Raw genomic sequence first — 22,346 nt, 5'->3', positions numbered from 1 at the left:
TCCTCGCAGCTTGCTGTCGACAGTCCATCCAGCGCAGCAGCGCAGTATTGACATTTAACTCTGTCACGCGTGACGGGTCATTCGGCGCTTGCGGTACACTTTTCTCTCAAGACCCCCCAACCCCCCACATACACACTCTCCGCCACCCCCGGCCCCCGGTACTGACTGACTGACTGACAGGCGGGCAAGGATGATGCTCACGGAGCCAGCAAAACAACAACCCACCCACAGCTCCAGAAATCCATCCTCTCATCTCCAGCAAAAGAGCAAACAAGCCTTCACCATCAGCTAGAACAAAAAATGGGCAGCAGCGGCGATCTTTCAGAGATGATCCTGCAGATTGCTAGTAAAGGCTGCGTATAAAGATGCGCATAATCACCCCCCCCCCCCCCCCGAATCTCCCCCCTCCCCGCCAAAAAAAAAAACTATGGCAGTTGCCCCAGCCAACAGCCAGCGGTCCATCTCCAGAACAAAGCCTACCAGAAACGCATCCAACTTTGTTGCCTCATATCAGTTCTGTGCGCGGCGAGAGAAAAGGCTGTACTGACCTGCCGACGCGACGCTCCCTCTCCTCCTCTTCCTCCTCCTCCTCCTCCTCCACGCTGGATCTGCGGCGAGGTGAAGTAGCCCAGAATGTCCCCTCGGCTGCTCGGCGCAGGTTCTAACAGTCCTTCCTTTTGCCCTTAGCAGCCATGTTCACGGAGCTCAGGGGATACAAAGCAATTAGAAATGAGCCCTATAGCTTCCAGCTAAGATGAACGTATAATGGAATTAGCGCGCGGGGGGCTGTCCGGCCGGCAGGCAGGCAGGCTGAAGAGGCGGGGTGGGGTGGTGTTTGGGGAGAGGGGGGGGGGAGCGAGCAAGAAAGCCAGGAAAAGCAGCGACTGGGCCACCTGCTCACGCAATGTCAAGTGAAGAAGGATGCCTTCTTGAGACGTTTTAACTGCTTTTTCTGTCCCTCCAAGTGGGTGGCAGGCAAGCCAATGTGTGTGTGAGTACGCGTGTGTGTGTGTGTGTGATCGAGGGAGAGAGAGAGAGAGAGAATCTGAGTATGATTGTGCCATGAATGAAAATAGGGAGGAGCACACTCCCCCCCCCCCCCCCCCCCCCCTTTACCCAGCCCCCGGATCAGCCAGCTAGGCGGCTCTTCAATGACTTGAACACATTCGGTTACTAGACATAAGACATCCGTCCCATCCTTAAGCGCACAGCACCTTTAAACCCCTCCGTTCAACAGGATGGGCACGGGCACGCTTCTACGGGGGGTCGAGGTGGGTGGCTCTGTGGGTGGGGGTGGGGGGGGTGTGTGTGGGGGGGTTGGGGGGGGGGGGTGGTTACAGGATGAATCTGCTCAGCGTTGTACCTCAGCCGCCAGTCACAGGAGACGCGCATGAAGCCCACAGACTGCAATTCGAGAAGAGCTCGGCTCTTGTTTTTTTGTTTTCCCCTTTTCGTTTTTTATTTTCTTGTGCCAGCGCCGTGGCCTCACAAGATCGTCTTGGACAGCTCCGAGCGCCAGTGCTTCTTCATGGGATTTCATCACATTACTGTGAATTTGGCGGAATCTGGAATCTCATCTGATGGCCGTGTCGCCTCTCTGTGCGGCAGAGTAGTAAATGACAGAAGGTAAAAGTGGCAGGAGGGACCAAAGACTCGTGTGCGCTTGCGCGCGCTTGCGCGCGCTCGAAGTGGAATACCTGCTAGACAGAGACCGGTGTGATATAGCGCCTTTGGGTCTCTGTCTCTCTAGGGACGAAAAGCTTGTCAGGTATAGTAATATACGTACGGGTTTATAAAAGATAATATGTTAACGGACTGTTCCTCGAGGCAGAGTGGTGCAGTGGTTAAGGCTTCAAGTGCTGAGGTTGTGGGTTCAAATCCCACTACTGACACCTGTGTGACCCTCAGTGAGTCACGTGACCTGTAATTGGAAAGCCAAAAAAGAAATGTAACCAATCGTATTAAAAATGTCGCCTTGGATAAATAAGTCAGAGAGCAAAAGGCATTGGGGTCTCCACGAAAAGCTGCTCTGAGATTTTTTTTTTAAATTATTATTTTTATACATTATGTCTGACACTTTTATCCAGGATGTCTTAAATCATTTGCGATATACAATACAATACAATACAGTTTATTTTTGTATAGCCCAAAATCACACAGGAAGTGCCACAATGGGCTTTAACAAGCCCTGCCTCTTGACAGCCCCCCAGCCTTGACTCTTGACTTGATATGGTTTGTTACATTTCTTTAGTCCCCCCCCCCCCCCCCCCCCATTTAGGCCAGATTCGGGTGAAATGCCTTGCTGACGGTCACACAGTGTCTGTTAGGGCAAATATGTCATCAGGCCTTTTCCAAGTGTGGGCCCAGGGGGGCCTTTTCAACACCCCCCCCTCCCCCCAGCTCAATGAAACAATGAAGTCTCCATACACCAAAGTGACTAAGGGGGACCCAACGCTCGAGTGAGACAATCGAACCTCCAAGCAGCAAAATGACCAAAGGCTGAGGGGGCCGACCGAGTCTCTACACGTTGAAAACAAGGTTGGGAAACATTAAACAAGTGGGTGGGTGTAGTGTGCCCTGGGGACCATGGTGGCAAGGGGTCTTTTCACCAATCCCCATTCTCGCACTCACTCAATGAGCCAATCAAGTCTCCACCCACCAAAATGACTAAGGGGGGAACCCAACGTTGGATGAAACGATCGAGTCTTTCCACGTCCAAATGAACAAGGTGGTCCAGCTGAATTAAAACAAACGAGTCTCCATGTGCCAAAAGGAAGAGTGGGAAATACCACGCTGGATTAAATGAGCTGGGGGGTCCGCACACTGCATTGGTAAATCATATAATCAGCTCTCTACTAAGGAGCTAAGTCACCCAGGGTCCTTTGGGGATCTTAATCCCATCTTGGTGTCAGTAGTGGGATATGAAACTACAGCCTCAGGAGTTGAAGTCCAAAATCCTTAACCGGTAACAGCACACGGCCTAAAATATGTTTGCGTTAAGAAGACTCCTGTCCCCTCATTCCTTAAAACGAAATAAAATAAAGACAGAAATTGACATCAGCATTAAACACAGAAATGTGAATATTGAGTGTCTATGAAAAGCTTGTTAAAAACAGAAAATCCTGCATCGTTAGTGGCACTTTGGTGGGTGGTCTCGTTCCTCATAGAAGCCTTGCTTGACAAAGAAGCACTTCACTGTGGGACGTGGCGTCAGTCTGCGTATGAAGTCAGTGGTTTGGGCTTTGAAAAGGTCCTCACCATGTGGACAGAAGTCGGCGACCTCGCAGGATCCAACGGATCACGAGAACCTGAACTCAGCTGGTGTGATTACACTGTGATAGAGAGGGGGCGCCAGTGAGCCCCAAACCCCAACACAATGACACAATTGTAGTCCCGGGTTCAAATACAGGATGATTTATTACCCACAACACCTCAGTTACATACAAAGGTCCAGTTAACTCTCTTCTACAATGGCCTCTCCTCTCACCACCACACTGCCCTCCTGCAGTCGCGTGTTGCTCCCCTTCCTCCCAGCTTCCTCAGACTCTCCTGGACAAGGGAGTGCGGACCCTTTTATTGAGGACCTGGGAGTACCTCCGGTGCCAGGGCTACTGCCTGTTGGAAGTACTTCCGGGTGAAACGGAAGTCTAATACAGCAGGGAGCACATCTCTCTGCAGCACCCACAGACGCCAGCAGGACTACAACTCCCAGCATCCCCCTGCTGGTTCCCAAATGGGTGCTGATATGAAAGGAATAAACACCCCTCAGAAAGAGTCCTTCCCTGTCCTCTTTTATCTCAACCAGGAAAGGTATTAAGCACATGTCCAGTCAGGAAGCCGGTCCATTTGTTTGAGGCTTTCCACCCAGGTAAGGAACCATCTCCTCTGGCTGGGATGTCCATCCATCCATCATCTGGGTGTGACATCTCCTTCCCTCTCCTGGCTGGGATGCCTTTCTGTTCACTTGGGACTGCCTGTCTGGGTAAGGGATTGTCCCGACTCCATGCCAGGATGCCTGCCCATCCCGTGTGCCACATGAAAGTCCTTCTAAAATCAGGAAGCCACTGGGATTTAGCAAATCTGTTATCGTCTCCTCATGGTTATTTGTGAAACCTGTTAAGGAGCTAAAGAGATCAAAGTTCTTTCTGGAACCTTCATGTGGGTGGCTGTTTTTTGGAATGGCATCACTCTGAAGAGCCGCTTTGGCACCTTCAGTTTTAAGGGTGGTATATAAAAAAAACGTTTTAGAGATCGATTGTATATAGCGCCTTGTCTCTTGATCTCTCTGCAAATGAAAAATCTTTGAAAAATCATTATCCAACCCACGCAGTCCCGTTTTTGAAATGGTGGCCTCTATTCTGGCAAATATCAGTGACAAGGACAGAACGGCCCTGGGTGGGGACACCAGTCCACTGAGAAGCACATCCACACACCCAGCCACACTCCTTCATATGGGGCACATTTAGAGTTAGCAGATTACCTAACATCATGTCTTTGGGATGTGTGAGGAAGACACTGCCATTACAGCACATGCAGTGGCTTATCTGTATAGAAATAAGTGAAAGTTAAGGGTCTGAACATAAAAGGGTTGTTATTGAGAGTCGGAAGAATTTACTGTCTGCAGCGTGCTAGAGACGGTGATAAGAATCTGAGTATGGCCGACACTGGGGGCGTTTATAGGAATCTGAGCGAATAGCTTGTTAAAAACGGTGACAGGTTGCTGCCAGTTAGCTAAATGCTTGTTTTAGGCAGCTATGGACAGCTCTATGTGTATGGCTTTTCTCCGACATTATATATCATATACTGTCCTTCTACGGATGGTCTATTTTTTGCTTATTTTTAAATGCATTTTAATTGTTCGTCTGCAAAGCTCTGCTCTCATTAGACCGGCGGGCATTTAGTGCGATTTAAATGAGCGCGCGCGCGTGCGTGCGTGCGCGTGTGTGTGTGTGTGCGCGCTCTCGCCGCCGAGGATCCCCTGTAGTTACTAAGCAAGCCAGCGCTGCATGTCCGCGTGTTTGTGCACGAGTTGCCTTTAACAAGATCCAAACCTTCGCACCCTGGAGTTTCATTTCCCTCTGCCCTGTCCTTGACTCTTTATGTGCTATGCATTGTGCTTTGTAGTTTTATTAAAAAACGGCAAAAATAATGGATGATTCAACAGCCAGCGCTGCATTAGCTCAGCTCAGAGGCAATGTGCGCCACCGCATATCACGCTGACAAGACTGATACGCACTCAGCTATCAACATGCAGCAAGACGTTTCATGCTTTCCTTCTTGAAGACATCAAATTCAAGTTTTGTGCCAAGCAACGGAGATGTAAAAAAAAAAAAGAAAAAAAAAGCACCGAATGTTACAGTAGCTGCGTTAGTCTGCCCACATCTGCTACCTTCACAACATAGCTGTGGCAATGGCTCGTATCACCGTGGGACTGGCCTTCACATTCATGGCATAGCTGCAGGTGCAGCACCGAGAAAGGAAGGGGTCTTCTCACAAACTGTTGAGTCGAACCAGCCCCACTTGGTTAACCCACAAGATTGGGGTATCTCATCATCATCAACGAGCTGGACCCGCTGTACTCAGATGTTAATGTAAACCTCTGCTACATCTGGACGGGTCTCACCATCTTAGTGCCACCTACAAGCCTGCGACTGGCAGCCGCAGCAGCCCTTCAGTCTCCAAGCCGGTCGTTCTTATGGTTGTTGTTTGTTTATTATAATATTTATATATTTACATATATACATCTCTTGAGCTTCTGTACGGTTTTATTTTCCCCTTGGGGACAAATAAAGTGCTATCTGTCTGTCTGTCTATTTATCTATGTTATATAGTGCCTTTCATGTCTATCTATCTAATATAGTACATTTCATATCTATTTATCAACCTATTTATTCTTTATATAATGCCTCTCATGCCCATCTACCTACCTATCTGTCCATTAAATAGTGCCTTGCATGCCTATCTATCGTGATAAAAGGCGCTATATTGCACCCGACCCGGCACAGACTCACACTGAGGCACATGTAAAACACAACAAAGACCTTTATTTTTCTTCACCTGTGGGCACGTCTTCCTCGTAAACCCCACAGGTACAACACGGTCCAAATAATCACACAAAACACTTCCTCCCGTCTAGCTTCGTCCTCCACCTCCTGACTCTGGCTCCTGAGTGGTGGCCCACCCGGAAGTGCTCCAGGTACTTGATCACCTGTTTCCGATTGCACTTCTGGGCGTGGCTGCAGAGTCGTCCACGCCGGCTCAAGGACCCATGCAGCACCCCCTGGCGGCCACCCCAGATCCCAATAGGGTTGTGGAGAACTCCATCTCCCATGCAGCCCTGCGGGAAACTGAGGCACTATCATCAGCTTGGGAGGCTCCCACCAAGCGTCCCGTGGGAGGTACTGAGAAGCCCATGGTTGCTTCCCCGGAACATATGCAGAAGGGGCGTCCCGGCCAGGCCCGCCACACTATCTATAATGCCTTTATATCTATCTGTCTATCCTTTGTATAGCACCTTTTATATCTATCTACCCATCTCTTTATCTGTCATATAGCGCCTTTATATCTATCTGTCTATCCTTCATATAGTGCCTATCATGGCTGTCTATCCTTTGTATAGCACCTTTTATATCTATCTACCCATCTCTTTATCTGTCATATAGCGCCTTTATATCTATCTGTCTATCCTTCATATAGTGCCTATCATGGCTGTCTATCCTTTGTATAGGACCTTTTATATCTATCTACCCAGCTCTCTATATATTAAATATTGCGTTCTATCTATCTATCTATCTATCTATCTATCTATCTATCTATCTATCTATCTATCTATCTATCTATCAATCAATCATATAGTGCCTTTATATCTATCTGTCTATCCTTCATATAGTGCCTTTCATGGCTATTTATCCTTTGTATAGCGCCTTTAATGTTTGTCCATCTCTCTATCAATTATATAGTGCATTCTATCTATTGATCTATCTATCAATCATATAGTGCCTTTATATCTATCTGTCTATCCTTCATATAGTGCCTTTCATGGCTATCTATCCTTTGTATAGCGCCTTTAATGTTTGTCCATCTCTCTATCAATTATATAGTGCATTCTATCTATTGATCTATCTATCAATCATATAGTGCCTTTATATCTATCTGTCTATCCTTCATATAGTGCCTTTCATGGCTATCTATCCTTTGTATAGCGCCTTTAATGTTTGTCCATCTCTCTATCAATTATATAGTGCATTCTATCTATCTATCTATCTATCTATCTATCATATAGTGCCTTTATATTTATCTGTCTATCATTCATATAGTGCCTTTCATGGCTATCTGTCCTTTGTATAGTGCCTTTAATATTTGTCCATCTCTCTATCGATTATATAGTGCATTCTATCTATCTATCTATCTATCATATAGTGCCTTTATATCTATCTGTCTATCCTTCATATAGTGCCTTTCATGGCTGAACATTCTCTCTGTGACACACCAACACTGAGGACTTTCAGCCAACGGACTAGAAGTGTGCAGAAGTGGGTCAAGAAAAGTGACGGGGGTCTTTAATAGCAACAGCAATATGTCTGTATAGTGCCTCACAGGGACTGGGACTGCCAGGCTGGGAGGTTTCTTTTTCTTTAATTCTCTTTCTTATTAGTCATTCTGGTGTCTATCTATCTATCTATCTATCTATCTATCTATCTATCTATCTATCTATCTAATATAGCGCCTTTCATATCTATCTATCTATCTATCTATCTATCTATCTATCTATCTATCTATCTATCTATCTATCTATCTAATATAGCACCTTTCACATCTATCTATCTATCTGCCTACTGTATATTATACACTGCATTTCATATCTATCTATCTATCTAATATAGCGCCCTTCACATCTATCTATCTATCTATCTATCTATCTATCTATCTATCTATCTATCTAATATAGCACCTTTCACATCTATCTATCTATCTATCTATCTATCTATCTATCTATCTATCTATCTATCTATCTATCTAATATAGCACCCTTCACATCTATCTATCTATCTATCTATCTATCTATCTATCTATCTATCTATCTATCTATCTATCTATCTATCTATCTAATATAGTGCCCTTCACATCTATCTATCTATCTATCTATCTAATATAGCACCTTTCACATCTATCTATCTATCTGCCTACTGTACATTATACACTGCATTTCATATCTATCTATCTATCTATCTATCTATCTATCTATCTATCTATCTATCTATCTATCTATCTATCTAATATAGCACCTTTCATATCTATCTATCTATCTATCTATCTATCTATCTATCTATCTATCTATCTATCTATCTATCTATCTAATATAGCACCCTTCACATCTATCTATCTATCTATCTATCTATCTAATATAGCGCCCTTCACATCTATCTATCTATCTGCCTACTGTATATTATACAGTGCATTTCATATCTATCTATCTATCTATCTAATATAGTACCTTTCACATCTATCTAATATAGCACCTTTCACATCTATCTATCTATCTATCTATCTATCTATCTATCTATCTATCTATCTATCTATCTATCTATCTACTGTATATTATACAGTGCATTTCATATCTATCTATCTATCTATCTATCTAATATAGCGCCCTTCACATCTATCTATCTATCTATCTATCTATCTATCTATCTAATAGAGCACCTTTCACATCTATCTATCTAATATAGCACCTTTCACATCTATCTATCTATCTACTGTATATTATATAGTGCCTTTCATATCTATCTATCTATCTATCTATCTATCTATCTATCTATCTATCACCTTTCATGCCTATTTTTCTATCCTTTATATAGCACCTTTTATATCATCTATCTTTTCTTAATGTAAAGCCTTTTAGATCTCTCTATCTATCTAACTAGTAAGTGTTGACTCCACCAGGAAGCACTCATGCCAGAAGATGAATTTATTGAGCTCAGCGGATTCCCCAGTTTGGTGGCAGAGTAGCCACCTGCCTGGCAAAATGTGTTCTAATGGGACAGCAGTAGTGTGGGACAGTGAAGAAGGGATCTTATAATTTCACTTGTCGGTTTTCAAACTGGCCATCGGAGTGAAGCCAAGTGCCACGGCAGTGAAAGTCAGCTTTAAACTTTACGTTTATTGACGTTACGCTTTATTTGCATAACTCGAAGTTGAAAAAACTCGCAAGGCAAGAGTTTGCGATTTTAAACAGGTCCATTTAAATGGCACACATTTGCCACCCTGTCCACAGTGAACGACACAATAAGCTTAACTGATATGATATGTAATTCTATAGGACATCTCCTGCACGCTTCTGAGATTTACCTCCGCGGATTAATTAAACATCGGTACCAATGCGAACAAGAGGAACTGCCTGGGGGCAAAGTCTGCTTTTATCTTCACAGCTGTGCAGAATGGCTGGAGTGAGACCCTGTGCCAAGTAGTTCGCACGGGGTATCTGAGCTCTCCCACAGCCCCAATTCCTGGAGCTCTGCATCTGATTAGTTTTAATTAGCACCCTGGCTGTCTTTGGCACGGTGCAGACCCAGAAATAACACACACACACACCCCAAACACACACACACACACACATGAGCGCGCACGGTATGGTCCAGCAGTCCACGGAGATTGCGATTTAAAGCCTCCCACCCCCTCTCTCTCGGGGCCACAATTAATCATCAGGCACCGTCGGTTCGCGTGTTAGCAGCGCAGCCCCGGAGACATCACTTCACCTTTCTCAAGATCAGACAGCGCAGTCTTGGAAATCCATGCCAATCTGAACTTGAAAGGAAGCAGTAAATTCTCCTTTACCATCCTCGCTGCCTTAATGTGTGCTCGTTTTTGAACTCTGAGCTTAATTACAGACCTGACCCCCCCCCCCCCCCCCCCCCCCAACCTAAAAAAATGTACTCAGAGGGATCTCTTCAGTAGGCAAGTCTGCAATATTAACCCTGCAGTATTCGGGGACAGCGCTCGGTGACGAAATTTATAGGAACACAGAGAGATGCGCCTGACAGGTTTCACATTGGCTTTCAGCATTTGTTTTGATTTATCGAGAGCCATGATTTCCAAACCAGCTGCTCGGAGGAAAAGAGCGGCCAGGGTTGTATAGGTGGGAGGGTGGGATGGAGGGGCGATGCTTATCTGTGAACAATAATGTCTCCATGTTTAAGGAACTTGCATTGAGGAGAATATCGTTCTTATTAGCTCAAGGATATAAGGAGCGCACTGCAGGGGGAACCCAATCAAAGGTTACAAGTTTGGACGCCATCCTCTTCAGTTAAGGATACCAGCAAGGCTTTCCCAGGAGACGTCTGTCATGTTTCACGCCAGGGTTTCTCCCCTGGTTGGGGTTCAAATGTCTCTTTTATGTTCATTGTTTATGCTAACGTTGTTGATTACTTAGTCTCTTGATGTTTAAGGATCTTTTACTATGTGCCATGTGACCCCCCCAAAGAGGCTGGTCTACCTGTACTTACCATCAAGAGACGGGCCTGAGACCTATAAAGTCTGAGGAAAAGCCTCAGTCCCTTGCGGTTCATTGTGAATGCACTCGTGGTGAAGGTGCTGAGTTTCTCTTTCCATTATTTTATGCTTCTTGTTAATTAAACCCACAGTCCCTTGCGGTTCATTGTGAATGCATTCATGGCACTGGTGAGTTTGTCTTTCCATTATTTAAGCTTGTTGTGAATTAAACCCACAGTCCCTTGCAGTTCATTGTGAAAACATTCATGGTGGAGGTGGCGAGTTTCTCTTTCAATTCTTTTCTGCTGGTTGTGAATTAAACCCACAGTCCCTTGCGGTTCATTGTGAATGCATTCATGGAACTGGTGAGTTTCTCTTTCCATTATTTTATGCTTTTGTTAATTAAACTCACAGTCCCTTGCAGTTCATTGCGAATGCATTCATGGAACTGGTGAGTTTCTCTTTCCATTATTTTATGCTTGTTGTGAATTAAACCCACAGTCCCTTGCGGTTCATTGTTAATGCACTCGTGGTGAAGGTGGTGAGTTTCTCTTTCCATTATTTTATGCTTCTTGTTAATTAAACCCACAGTCCCTTGCGGTTCATTGCGAATGCATTCATGGCACTGGTGAGTTTGTCTTTCCAATATTTAAGCTTGTTGTGAATTAAGCCCACAGTCCCTTACGGTTCATTGTGAAAACATTCATGGTGGAGGTGGTGAGTTTCTCTTTCAATTCTTTTCTGCTGGTTGTGAATTAAACCCACAGTCCCTTGCGGTTCATTGTGAATGCATTCATGGCGGTGGTAAGTTTCTCTTTTAATTTTTCTGAGTTTCTTGTGAATTAAACCCACAATCCCTTGCGGTTCATTGTGAATACACTCATGGTGAAGGTGGTGAGTTTCTCTTTCAGTTACTCTGTGCTTTATATGAATTCGTGATTTTTGACCTCTGTGCTCCGTTTCTTTTTATTTGGACCATTCTTGGATTTCGGCTTGGGACTTGCTTCTTTTGAAGGCATTCCCTTCAGTGCCTTTTAAACCTCTGAGTTTATTTTTACTTTACTGGGCGTCTTGTAAAAACAAACCTCTTTATTTATAAAGATTATCCTTTGTGTGACTAGCCAGGGGTTGACAGTCATTTCCCCCTCTAGTGGGCATTTTGAGCCACTGCAGAGGTTCTTGTGCTGTAGTTCATAATAGATCCTATTTCTTGACTCTTGCTTACTTGCTGCTCATTGAGCCGCTTCTAGGGATTTTTTTTTTATCCGCATCCTGAACGCTCCTCACCCACCTAATCCCGTTGTTTAACTGGTTTTATTTTTTGCAGACGTTATGATGGGGTAGGATTTTTTTTTTGGTGCACAGCAAATCATTACATTATGAACTTGGAATAAAAAAAAAAAAAAAAAAATTTCTAAAAATGTCCACTAGGGGGAGATTTACCATCAAATCCCACATATGCTGCATCTTTGTTAAAAAAGAAAAAAAAAGGCACAAAAGGCAATTCCAAAAGCAAAAAATACAGAAATCCAGAGAACAGTCAAGGTTAAAAAAATACAGAAAAGTACGAAAGTACAAGGACAGCAAAAAATACAAGGAAGCACTCCGACTGCCCAAGAAATGTGAATGAAGTGCCAGGAGCCGCAGGAAGCCCTCTCCTTTATTAGTGCTGAAGGCGGTCCTTGATGGTGATGGGAAGCTGGCCCCGCCTCTTGGGGAACCCCACCCACAAGACACGTGGAGCGAAACAAAAGATGAATCCACAGATACACAGAAAGTAAGGAAATAACAACATTAACAGCAACAACAAGATGCAAAAGTGAACAATCGAGACGTGAGACAAGAACTTAAACCCCAGCCCGTGGAGAGGAACGAACCTGGGCAGAAACAGAACACCGTGGAGCACAGAAGCCAATCGGAGTTGCCGAAAACAATACAGCAATCCAACGTAAAGCAAGAGAAGGTGAAACGATGTAGAGAAATGACAGCAAAAAAAAAAAATAACACAAGGAAACTCACCAACTCCCGAGCGCACCTTACCTCTGCTTAGCTAGCGAATGAGAGAACTGCTTCACGGATTGAGAGCAGGTTTTTTTCTCTAGAATTTGCTTGAACATTCCGGTTGATTCTGTGACTTCTCTCATTGTGACAAGTTTCATAGTTCGGTTATGGCACCGATTTATTTACACGAGTCTGAGAGAGACACAGTGGGCCGAGGGGAGGGGGGCATTACCCTCCTCACTCATGTGCCAGCCTCGGAGCGGGTACCTTACCTCCGCTTAGCTAGCAAATGAGAGAACTACTTCACAGACTGAGATCGGGTTTTTTCTCTAGAATTTGCTTGAACATTCCGGTTGATTTTGCGACTACCCTTTTTGCTCTAAGACTCACAGTTCAGTTATGGCACCGATTTATTTACACGAGTCCGAAAGAGACGCAGCGGGCAGAGAGGGAGGGGGAAGAGTGATGTCAGGAGTGGGGAGCTGGGCAGGGCCCTCCTCACTAACATACCAGCCTCTGAGCGGGTACCTTACCTCCGCTTAGCTAGCAAACGAGATAACTAATTAACGGATTGAGATCGGGTTTTTTCTCTAGAATTTGCTTGAACACTCCGGTTGATTCTGTGACTTCTCTCATTGCACTAAGTTTCATAGTTCGGTTATGGCACCGATTTATTTACACGAGTCCGAGAGAGACGCTGTGGGCTGAGGGGAGAGGGGCAGGGCCCTCCTCACTAACATGCCAGCCTTGGAGCGGGTACCTTACCTCCGCTTAGCTAGTGAATGAGAGAACTGCATAACAGATTGAGATCGGGTTTTTTCTCTAGAATTTGCTTGAACATTCCGGTTGATTCTGTGACTTCTCTCTTTGCGCTAAGAATCACAGTTTGCTTGCAGGAGGGATATATTCGCACTAATCCGAGACAGCGGCTGTGGGCCGAGGGGAAGGAGAAGCGTGACGTCAGGAGTGGGGAGCCGGCTGGTGCCCTCCTCACTCATGTGCCAGCCTCGGAGCGGGTACCTTACCTCCACTTAGCTAGCAAATGAGAGAACTGCTTAACGGAATTAGATCGGGTTTTTTCTCAAGAATTTGCTTGAACATTCCGGTTGATTCTGTGACTTCTCTCATTGCGCTAAGTTTCATAGTTCGGTTATGGCACAGATTTATTTACACAAGTCCTAGAGAGATGCAGTGGGCTGAGGGGAGGGTGGCGTTACCCTTCTCATTCACGTGCCAGCCTCGGAGTGGGTACCTTACCTCCGCTTAGCTAGCAAATGAGAGAACTACTTAACGGAATTAGATCGTGTTTTTTCTCTAGAATTTGCTTGAACATTCCGGTTGATTTTGCGACTTCCCTCATTGCTCTAAGAATCACAGTTCAGTTATGGCACCATTTATTTACACGAGTCTGAGAGAGACGCAGTGGGCTGAGGGGAGGGGGGGGGGGCCTTACCCTCCTCACTAACATGCCAGCCTTGGAGTGGGTACCTTACCTCCATTTAGCTAGCGAATGAGAGAACTACTTCACAGATTGAGATCGGGTTTGTTCTCTAGAATTTGCTTGAACATTCCGGTTGATTTTGCGACTACCCTTTTTGCTCTAAGACTCACAGTTCAGTTATGGCACCGATTTATTTACACGAGTCCGAAAGAGACGCAGCGGGCAGAGAGGGAGGGGGAAGAGTGATGTCAGGAGTGGGTAGCTGGGCAGGGCCCTCCTCACTAACATGCCAGCCTTGGAGCGGGTACCTTACCTCCGCTTAGCTAGCGAACGAGAGAACTACTAAACAGATTGAGATTGGGTTTTTTCTCTAGAATTTGCTTGAACATTCCGGTTGATTCTGTGACTTCTCTCTTTGCGCTAAGAGTCACAGTTTGCTTGCAGGAGTGATATATTGGCGCTAATCCGAGACAGCGGCTGTGGGCCGAGGGGAAGGGGAAGCGTGACGTCAGGAGTGGGGAGCCGGGTGGTGCCCTCCTCACTCACATGCCAGCCTCCGTTTGAGTCGGTCTACCTCTTCATTTTGGAGTGTACGTTGCCTCCACTTAGTTAGCGATACCCGTTTGTTTATTGGTTGTTAACGTTTGTCCTGTTTCACTACCATGCATGCGGAGCCGCGGGGTACGGCTGGTCTACCTGTAATTACAGACATAGCTTAGTTGAAACAAATCTGGAATATGTTCATGTAAAGTACACTTCCAGTTACCAGAAGTGGACCAAAAGTTGACAGGATTCCTTATTTTTGATATAAAGCAGGTGTACAAAATCTCACTGACCGACGTCAAAGCGTCCAAGTTATCGTGTTGGCACACAGACATCATTTCACAAAAGGAAAGGAAGGCCTGAAACGTCAGGATTCATCAAAACCTCGAGGTCGAATTTTTTCACGATTCCCATACTTTGTATACGAGAAAGTAAAAAGCCGTTTTCTCGAGGTCACACCAACAATCTGGTCAACAGTTCAAGAAAATGAACCTTTGTTTTGTCGAGATAACCCAATTGTTTTATCGACATTTTGCTTTCCCGCGATAACAACATCGTTTTCTCCAGATTTCAAGAAATGGAAACCTTGTCTGCTGGAGACGTCTTCTCGAGAGTTCAAGAAAATAAAAAACAGTTTTCCCCGAGATAAAGGAACGAGTTTGGGAAGATCGCGAGGGAAAAAAAAAATGGCGGGTGACTAGAGATCTCGTCTATGAAGTCCAATCACGTTTGGACGCAGTGGGCTCTCTGCAGTGACGAGGCAGGTGACTCAGAAGAAGGGGACCAAACGTGGATGGCAATGACAAACCCACACCCGTTGGCATTGCAGTAAATGGGTGACCTGGGTGCGAGTGAATGTCACGAACAGTAAACCCGATGTTGCTGCAGCTTACTTCAATGGTGTTAGTGGTTCAGGGACACACAGTGCCCCCCAAAAGTCATTAGGTGTCTATTAAGACGGAATGGTGACTTTTTTGTTTTTTAGGGGAGATCCACCGCCAGTTACAGGACACATTGCAGTTGAAATAACCCAACATCCCTGTCTCGTCGATCCGATGCTCCCACAAATCCACTCCATTCCAAAAAAGGAAATGGGGTCTAATTTAGTATTCAAAAGTGGACCCTCAGCTGAGTTAAGGTTGACAGGACCAGAAAAGTGTCCTGAGAAATGTAAAGGGAGTGACAAGGAACAGCCATCTTAGTTGATAAAAGGAGACAATAAATAAAATGGTTCATGGGGCACCAGTGCCAGTGCACAGTCTCTATGGTGGGTCCATTTCTGAGAGAGAGACTCCATGGGGGGGTCTCTGGGGAAAGGGAACGGTTACATCGCTCGAGGCTCTAAGTGGCATCGAGGACTTCTCTTCAGTAGACGTTTGTGTTGATGGAAAGGTGGGCAGCCCCATAGTTAGTTAACGGTGCCTGACATTTCACATGCCAGACGTTTGTCAGAAGACGTGTGGCACACTTTGTGCAGGAGATGTTTGCAGTGCTCTCGTTGTGGCGTAATCATCCTCCACTATGTAACACGCTCTGACAGCACAGATCCACACACTTGGCTGGCATCGGGGATTTTTAATTAATTTCAGTAGAAATGTCAGATGAATACTTACCTACCCATCGGGTACAAAGGACCACGTCCATCTCAGTCCTGCAATCTTATATGCGTGCTGCCTGATGGAGGTGCCAGCTCTACCATTTAGGCAAACTAGGCGGGGGTCTAGGGTGGCACAATTTGTTGGGGCAGCGTTTTCTTAAATATTACCGACTATGTTACAAACACGTTGACTCAATACAATTGTCCGATTCCCGTTAACCCAATTATATTGTTTTATATGACAATGTTTGGTCTTAACGTCTGTTACAGGTGGTCTTTCAAATCCCCAAGGAGCAAAAATCCTAATCTACGACTGTGTTTGGCAGCCATGGTGGTGTCACACATCCCAGCTTTCCACATGCCAGTGTGTCTGCGACCCACCCAGGGTACCCCTCCATGAACTTTGTGTGATCATCTATCTGAGCTGGAGGAGTGTAGTGGTCTCCCCTCAAGTGCAATTCTCACAGTGGGGTAAGAAGGGGGGGGGGGGGGTCCCATGTGATTACTTGGGCATCAGTGCCTTAGATGAATCAAGCGCGATCGTCAATGCTTTTCCTCCTTGGTGAGTTGAAGACGATCGACAGACCGGGGGGTGTGTTTTAGGGAGGCCATCTGGGATCAGCCGTGACCCACCTGAGATGCTGCTGCTGTGAATTGAGCTCCATCGTTGAGGAGGTAATGGTTGGTTTGGTGGGATGGGTCAGGGTTCATCTGAGAACCCTGGGAAATGCTGTTGTACGAAATAATAATAATAATAATAATAGCATCAGACACACAGATGCGGCAGAATCAATTTAAACAAACGAAAGGGCTAAAGGCTGATTTAATTCAAGCTGTGATCATCTCCCAAATGGGCTTACACTACAACTCAACAAATATCGCCCCCCGTTGTTCATCCCCATGTATGACAATCGCTCTTGGCACCCTAAAGAAGTTCTGTACAGGCCGTCACTCGCAGGAGAAACTCTCTGAGCTCTGGCATTGACTGGACAGTTACATTAGTGAGGACGGGGAAAATTGGAATCATGGGTAAAATGTTTAAAGACAATGAAAATAGTTCAAGTTCATTGAATGTTATCATTCTAGTAAGTTGGTCAACTGAAATTAGTAACTTAAATGAAATACTAATATTACTATTATTATGAATAATAATAATAATTCTTTACATTTATATAGTGCTTTCCTCACTACTCTTAGTGCTTTGCAAACTCCACATAGGGAGGAGCCGGAATACAAACACATGATCTCCTTACTGTGTGCATTGATCATTCCAACAGATGGCGCTTCACAAACATTTATCTATTAAAATGCATTGTAGTTGCAGTTCCAACAGATGGTGCATCACAAACATTTGTCAAAATGAAATACATTATTATTATTATTATTAAACCAGTAACGTGCAGTGAGTACCCTTGACTTGAGCTTTATTAGCCTTCATCCTCTTTTTCTGTACATTTATCATTCATTTGCTCAGAGGTTGATGCGCTTGCTGCTTCCTGAGCAGCTCTTCTTTTCTTCACCCTAGCGGCCCGCTTCTTCTCTTCTTTTGTCGGCATCTTTTCGCGTTAAAAACTGATTAAGTCAGTGTTTGTGTTATGATTACTTAGTACATTTTCTTTAATTTTTCACTTAAGCTGGCACTTAAGTCTTCAATCTGCCTCAAGAATGATTGAAGATATGAAGAGGTAGTGACGGCGAAGGTGGTAGGGATGAGAACGGCGCCCATACGCATGCGCCACACGCCCGCCCTGCTGGCCACTTCCGAGAGTTGATTTTACAATAAAATAAAAATAAAAAGAGAAATAAAAATCATCACCCTGAAAGCGTACAGTAGAGGTCACGTAGTATATGTGTACCAAATTTCAGGTTAATTGGTCAAGCGGTTTGTGAGCTACAAGTGATTTAAAATCCTGGACAGACAAACAGACATCCATGGTAGTGTATTATATAAGAAGATAATAATAATGAAATAATAATAATAATAATAATGCTTTACATTTATGTAGTTCTTTTCTCACTACTCAAACCACTTCAGTGAGTGGGGAGCCACATCAATCACCACTAATGTGTAGCATCACCCCTGGATGTTGTGACGGCAGCCATTTTTGTGCCAGTACGCTCACCACATATTAGCTATTAAGTGGTGAAGTGGAGAGAGAGAGAGAGAGACAGATAGCCAATTAGAGACTGGAGATGATTTGGGGGCCAGAATGACTAGGCCATGGTGGGCAATTTAGCCAGGACATTGGGGAACACCCTACTCTTTACAAAGGATGCCCAGCAATCTTTCATGACCACAGAGAGTCAGGACCTCGGTTGTACGTCTCACCCAAAGGACAGCGCCATCTTTACAGCTCCTGTAAAAATGAGCAGGGTGAGCCAGGGAGATGGGAGAGTTAAAGACGCAGTGGGCACGAGGAGGACAAGAAAGAAAGAAAAAAAAAAGGGTGACTGCGTGGATTTATTGATGGGATTTTAACTTTTTAAGGATGGAGCACCAATGCACTTTACGCCTGCCTCTTGGACCGTGCGAATCCTCGTGTGCCCGGCTCATGCTTGGTTATGGCTATTGTGGCGGATGGCCAGGGCCCCTTTCCCGGCCAGGACGCCTCCACGATGGAAGTACGAGGGGAGGAAGTGTGGCCAGAACATTACCTACCCCGGAGTGACAGGTGGCAACCCCCCCTGTGCCTCGGACTCTCACAGGGACTCTATGGGAATTGGAGCTGGATACAGCCCTGTTGGGATCCGTGGGTGCCACCGGGGGGCGCTGCAGCAACACTATAAAAGGGGCCAGCTGACACTACTCCGGGAGCCAGAGTCGGGTGGGCAATGACGAAGCTTGCCTGGAGGAGTGGAGGAGGAAGAAAGTGAAGGAGAAAACGACAAGAGAAGAACAGGACTGGATGTTGTGCTGTGCTTGGGGTCCGTGTCTTACTTGTGCGGAACGGGGAAGGCGTTTCCCACAAGAGAAAGAAGAAAATAAAAGTCCTGTGTGCCTGCACTTGTGCCTCCTGTGTCGAGTTGGGGCGCCCTCTATTGGCCACACTATCGACGGCTCCGGGTTCAAGCTTGCAGAAGGACGTGGCGCCAATCCGGACCGTCCCAGGTGCCAGCGTCGAGCACTGAAATGCCAGACGCAGAGCCCACTCACAAGGGATGTGGAATAACCGCCCACGGAGACAACACCAGGTCGGCACGGACAACAAATCAGGTGGAGGGTTCAACCCCAGGACGTCAGAGCCGTGAGGCAACAGCACACATCCACTGTGCCCCCCCCATCGTTACTGCGGAAGCTTCCTTATTGTGCCAACCGTTTCCTTTAATTTTTCCAATTCTTGGGATTCTGGTGGTCTCTCTACCGCTCGCCGAGGAGCATTTGACGGCCCTCTCGACATCCCACTGGGTAAACGGCCGATCCTTTCAAATATAACACCTGCAAAAAGAGCGCTTGTTCCAGCTTCACAGAGCAGTCGAGTCCCACTAATGAAGATGACACAAGTTAAAAGTTTATTTATTAATGAAAAAATAAAAGAAAATATATATATGTACGTGAACACCGGGAATAACCCTTTGAGATGAAACATCTCATTTTCCGAGGTATCCTGAAGGCGACGGTGGAGCGGCTCGGCAATCTCTCCAGTCCACCAGATTCAATTAAGTCAAGGCAGGCGAACATCAATAACGTGGAACACTCCATAATCAAAACACGGAATGTAAAATATTTAATTCCTGTAATTAACTTTGACTAGCGGATATCTGGGCAGGTGAAGGCTCGGGCCTCCTCTGCTCTATTAACTTCCTTTTTCTTTTTTTTTTTTTTTTTTTTTTTTTTACGGACACGACACACGGCTTTTTATTTTTTATTTTTTTTGATGCCTTTCTGTTATTATGCCGTTTGAAACTCGGCACATTAAAGCAGGCCGGCAGACAGGCGGCGGTTTGACACTCGGTTCTAATCAAACACTCGTCTGGGGGGAGACGCGCAGCGGACGCAGCAACTCTGACCCAGTAGGCAAAACGAAAGAAGTGAAAACTGGACTGGCATCTTCTCCAAATCGCTGATCTGCTAATTTTAATATCTAAATTAAGGATCTGGATGGGAATGGAAGGAATAAGCAGAACATGATGGTGAGGGGAACTTTACCACTACTGCTTGACGCTGAGCGGCGTCCATTAGGGGTCAGTGCTTTAGGGGGCTGCTATTTTTACTTTCTCGTATACGAATATAGAAAATATTGGACTTGACCAAAAATTTGATTTTTTGATGAATCTCGACGTTTTAGACCTTCCCTGAGTCTGAAAATACCATTTTTGGAATTCTGTGTGTGTGTGTAAACACGATACCTCAAGTACGCTTTCACTTAGGTCAACCAAATTTTGCATACAAGTATCAGGTACAAAACTTTTGGCCTATTTCCGCTAACTGGAAGTGGTACTTTACCTGAAATGTTTCCCCAAAAATATTTAAAAATTTGATAATTTCATTATGGCAACACACCAGATTCTAAGCATTTTTGGTTGTTTTCCATTTTTCCAAGATAATCATAATTTTCTGTTTGACGTTCAAATAGTAATACATACTGTACATATTAGAGAAACATAATACATACATCTCTGTTATGTACCAGTTTGTTAAAGCAGTGTTAAGGTTTTTCTCCGCACCATCTGTTGGAATGACATATAAAATACTGTACATAGGTCTGTTATAGACCATTTGGTGTGAGATTTGCAAAAGCAGTGTTAATACTTGTGATGCATCATCTGTTGGAATGACATTTAAAATGCATTTGTCTCTGTTCTGTGCTACTTTGTGCAAGCAGTGTTAAGGTTTGACTTTGCACCACTTGTTGGAATGACAAATACATATGTCTGCTATATGCCATGTAGTGAGAGATGTGTAAAAGCAGTGTTAATGCTTGTGATGTGTCATCTGTTGGAATGACATTTAAAATGTATTTGTCTCTGTTCTGTGCCATTTTGTGCAAGCAGTAAGGTTTGACTTTGAACCACTTGTTGGAATGACAAATACATATATCTGCCATATGCCATGTAGTGAGAGATGTGTAAAAGCAGTGTTAATGCTTGTGATGCACCATGGGTTGGAATGACATTTAGAACGCATCTGTCTCAGTTATGTGCTATTTTTGTGCTAGCAGCGCTATGGCTTGTCTCTGCACCATTTGTTGGAATGACAAATACGTATGTCTGCTATATGCCATGTAGTGGGGGATGTGTAAAAGCAGTGTTAATGTCTGTGACATTCCATCATGTATTTGTCTCTGTTCTGTGCTATTTTTATGCTAGCAGCACTAAGGTTTGTCTCTGCACCATTTGTTGGAATGGCAAATACAATACATATGTCTGCTATATGCCATGTAGTGAGAGAGTTGCAAAAGCAGTGTTAATGCTTGTGATGCGTCATCTGTTGGAATGACATTTAAAATGCATTTGTCTCTGTTCTGTGCCATTATGTGCAAGCAGTGTTAAGGTTTGTCTTTGCACCACTTGTTGGAATGACAAATACATATATCTGCTATATGCCATGTAGTGAGAGATGTGTAAAAGCAGTGTTAATGCTTGTGATGCGACATCTGTTGGAATGACATTTAAAATGCATTTGTCTCTGTTCTGTGCCATTATGTGCAAGCAGTGTTAAGGTTTGTCTTTGCACCACTTGTTGGAATGACAAATACATATATCTGCTATATGCCATGTAGTGAGAGATGTGTAAAAGCAGTGTTAATGCTTGTGATGCGACATCTGTTGGAATGACATTTAAAATGCATATGTCTTGATAATGTGCTATTTTGTGAAAACAATGTTAAGGTTTGTTTCTGTGCCATCTGTTGGAGAGACAAATACAACACATATGTCTGTTATATGCCATTTGGTGTGAGATTTGGAAAAGCAGCGTTAATGCTTGTAAGCACCATCTGTTGGAATGACAGCGACAAGACAGCCAGAAGAACACACAGACACTTATCCTTTTATTAAGGTGGATATTAAGGCAATGCTAGGGACTTCAGCTAGTATTTCATAAGCAGGTATTGCATGTGAATGAAAAGCTTACTGAGCATGTAGTCCACAGTGACATGTTTGATTGAACTTCATTGCTGCTTACAGCACCCAGTATTGCTGTGATGTACCTGAACCGGATATGCGGGTTAAAAAACAGATGGATCATTACGAGAAGCACCATTAGTCCAAGGCCATTATCGTCCTTGTGTCTTATTTGGAGCTTGGGGAGTAGGCTTTAAGCCAAGACCATTAAGA

General features: G+C 44.7%; 1 protein-coding gene across 1 annotated transcript in view; it reads right to left on the bottom strand.

Moving 5' to 3' along the window:
• LOC114661106 (retinoic acid-induced protein 1) overlaps window positions 1-1,077 on the bottom strand; it is a 684,250-nt gene extending 683,173 nt beyond the window's left edge. The window contains 1 exon segment of the mRNA XM_051933674.1: window positions 549-1,077. The gene's annotated coding sequence lies outside the window, so the exon portion shown is untranslated.
• Between the last annotated feature and the right edge of the window lie 21,269 nt (window positions 1,078-22,346).

The sequence above is a fragment of the Erpetoichthys calabaricus genome, chromosome 11 (genome assembly GCF_900747795.2).
Source record: "Erpetoichthys calabaricus chromosome 11, fErpCal1.3, whole genome shotgun sequence".
NCBI lineage: Eukaryota > Metazoa > Chordata > Cladistia > Polypteriformes > Polypteridae > Erpetoichthys > Erpetoichthys calabaricus.
The sequence above is the reverse complement of the archived record's forward strand: the minus strand, read 5'-3'. Positions and strand labels throughout refer to the sequence as shown.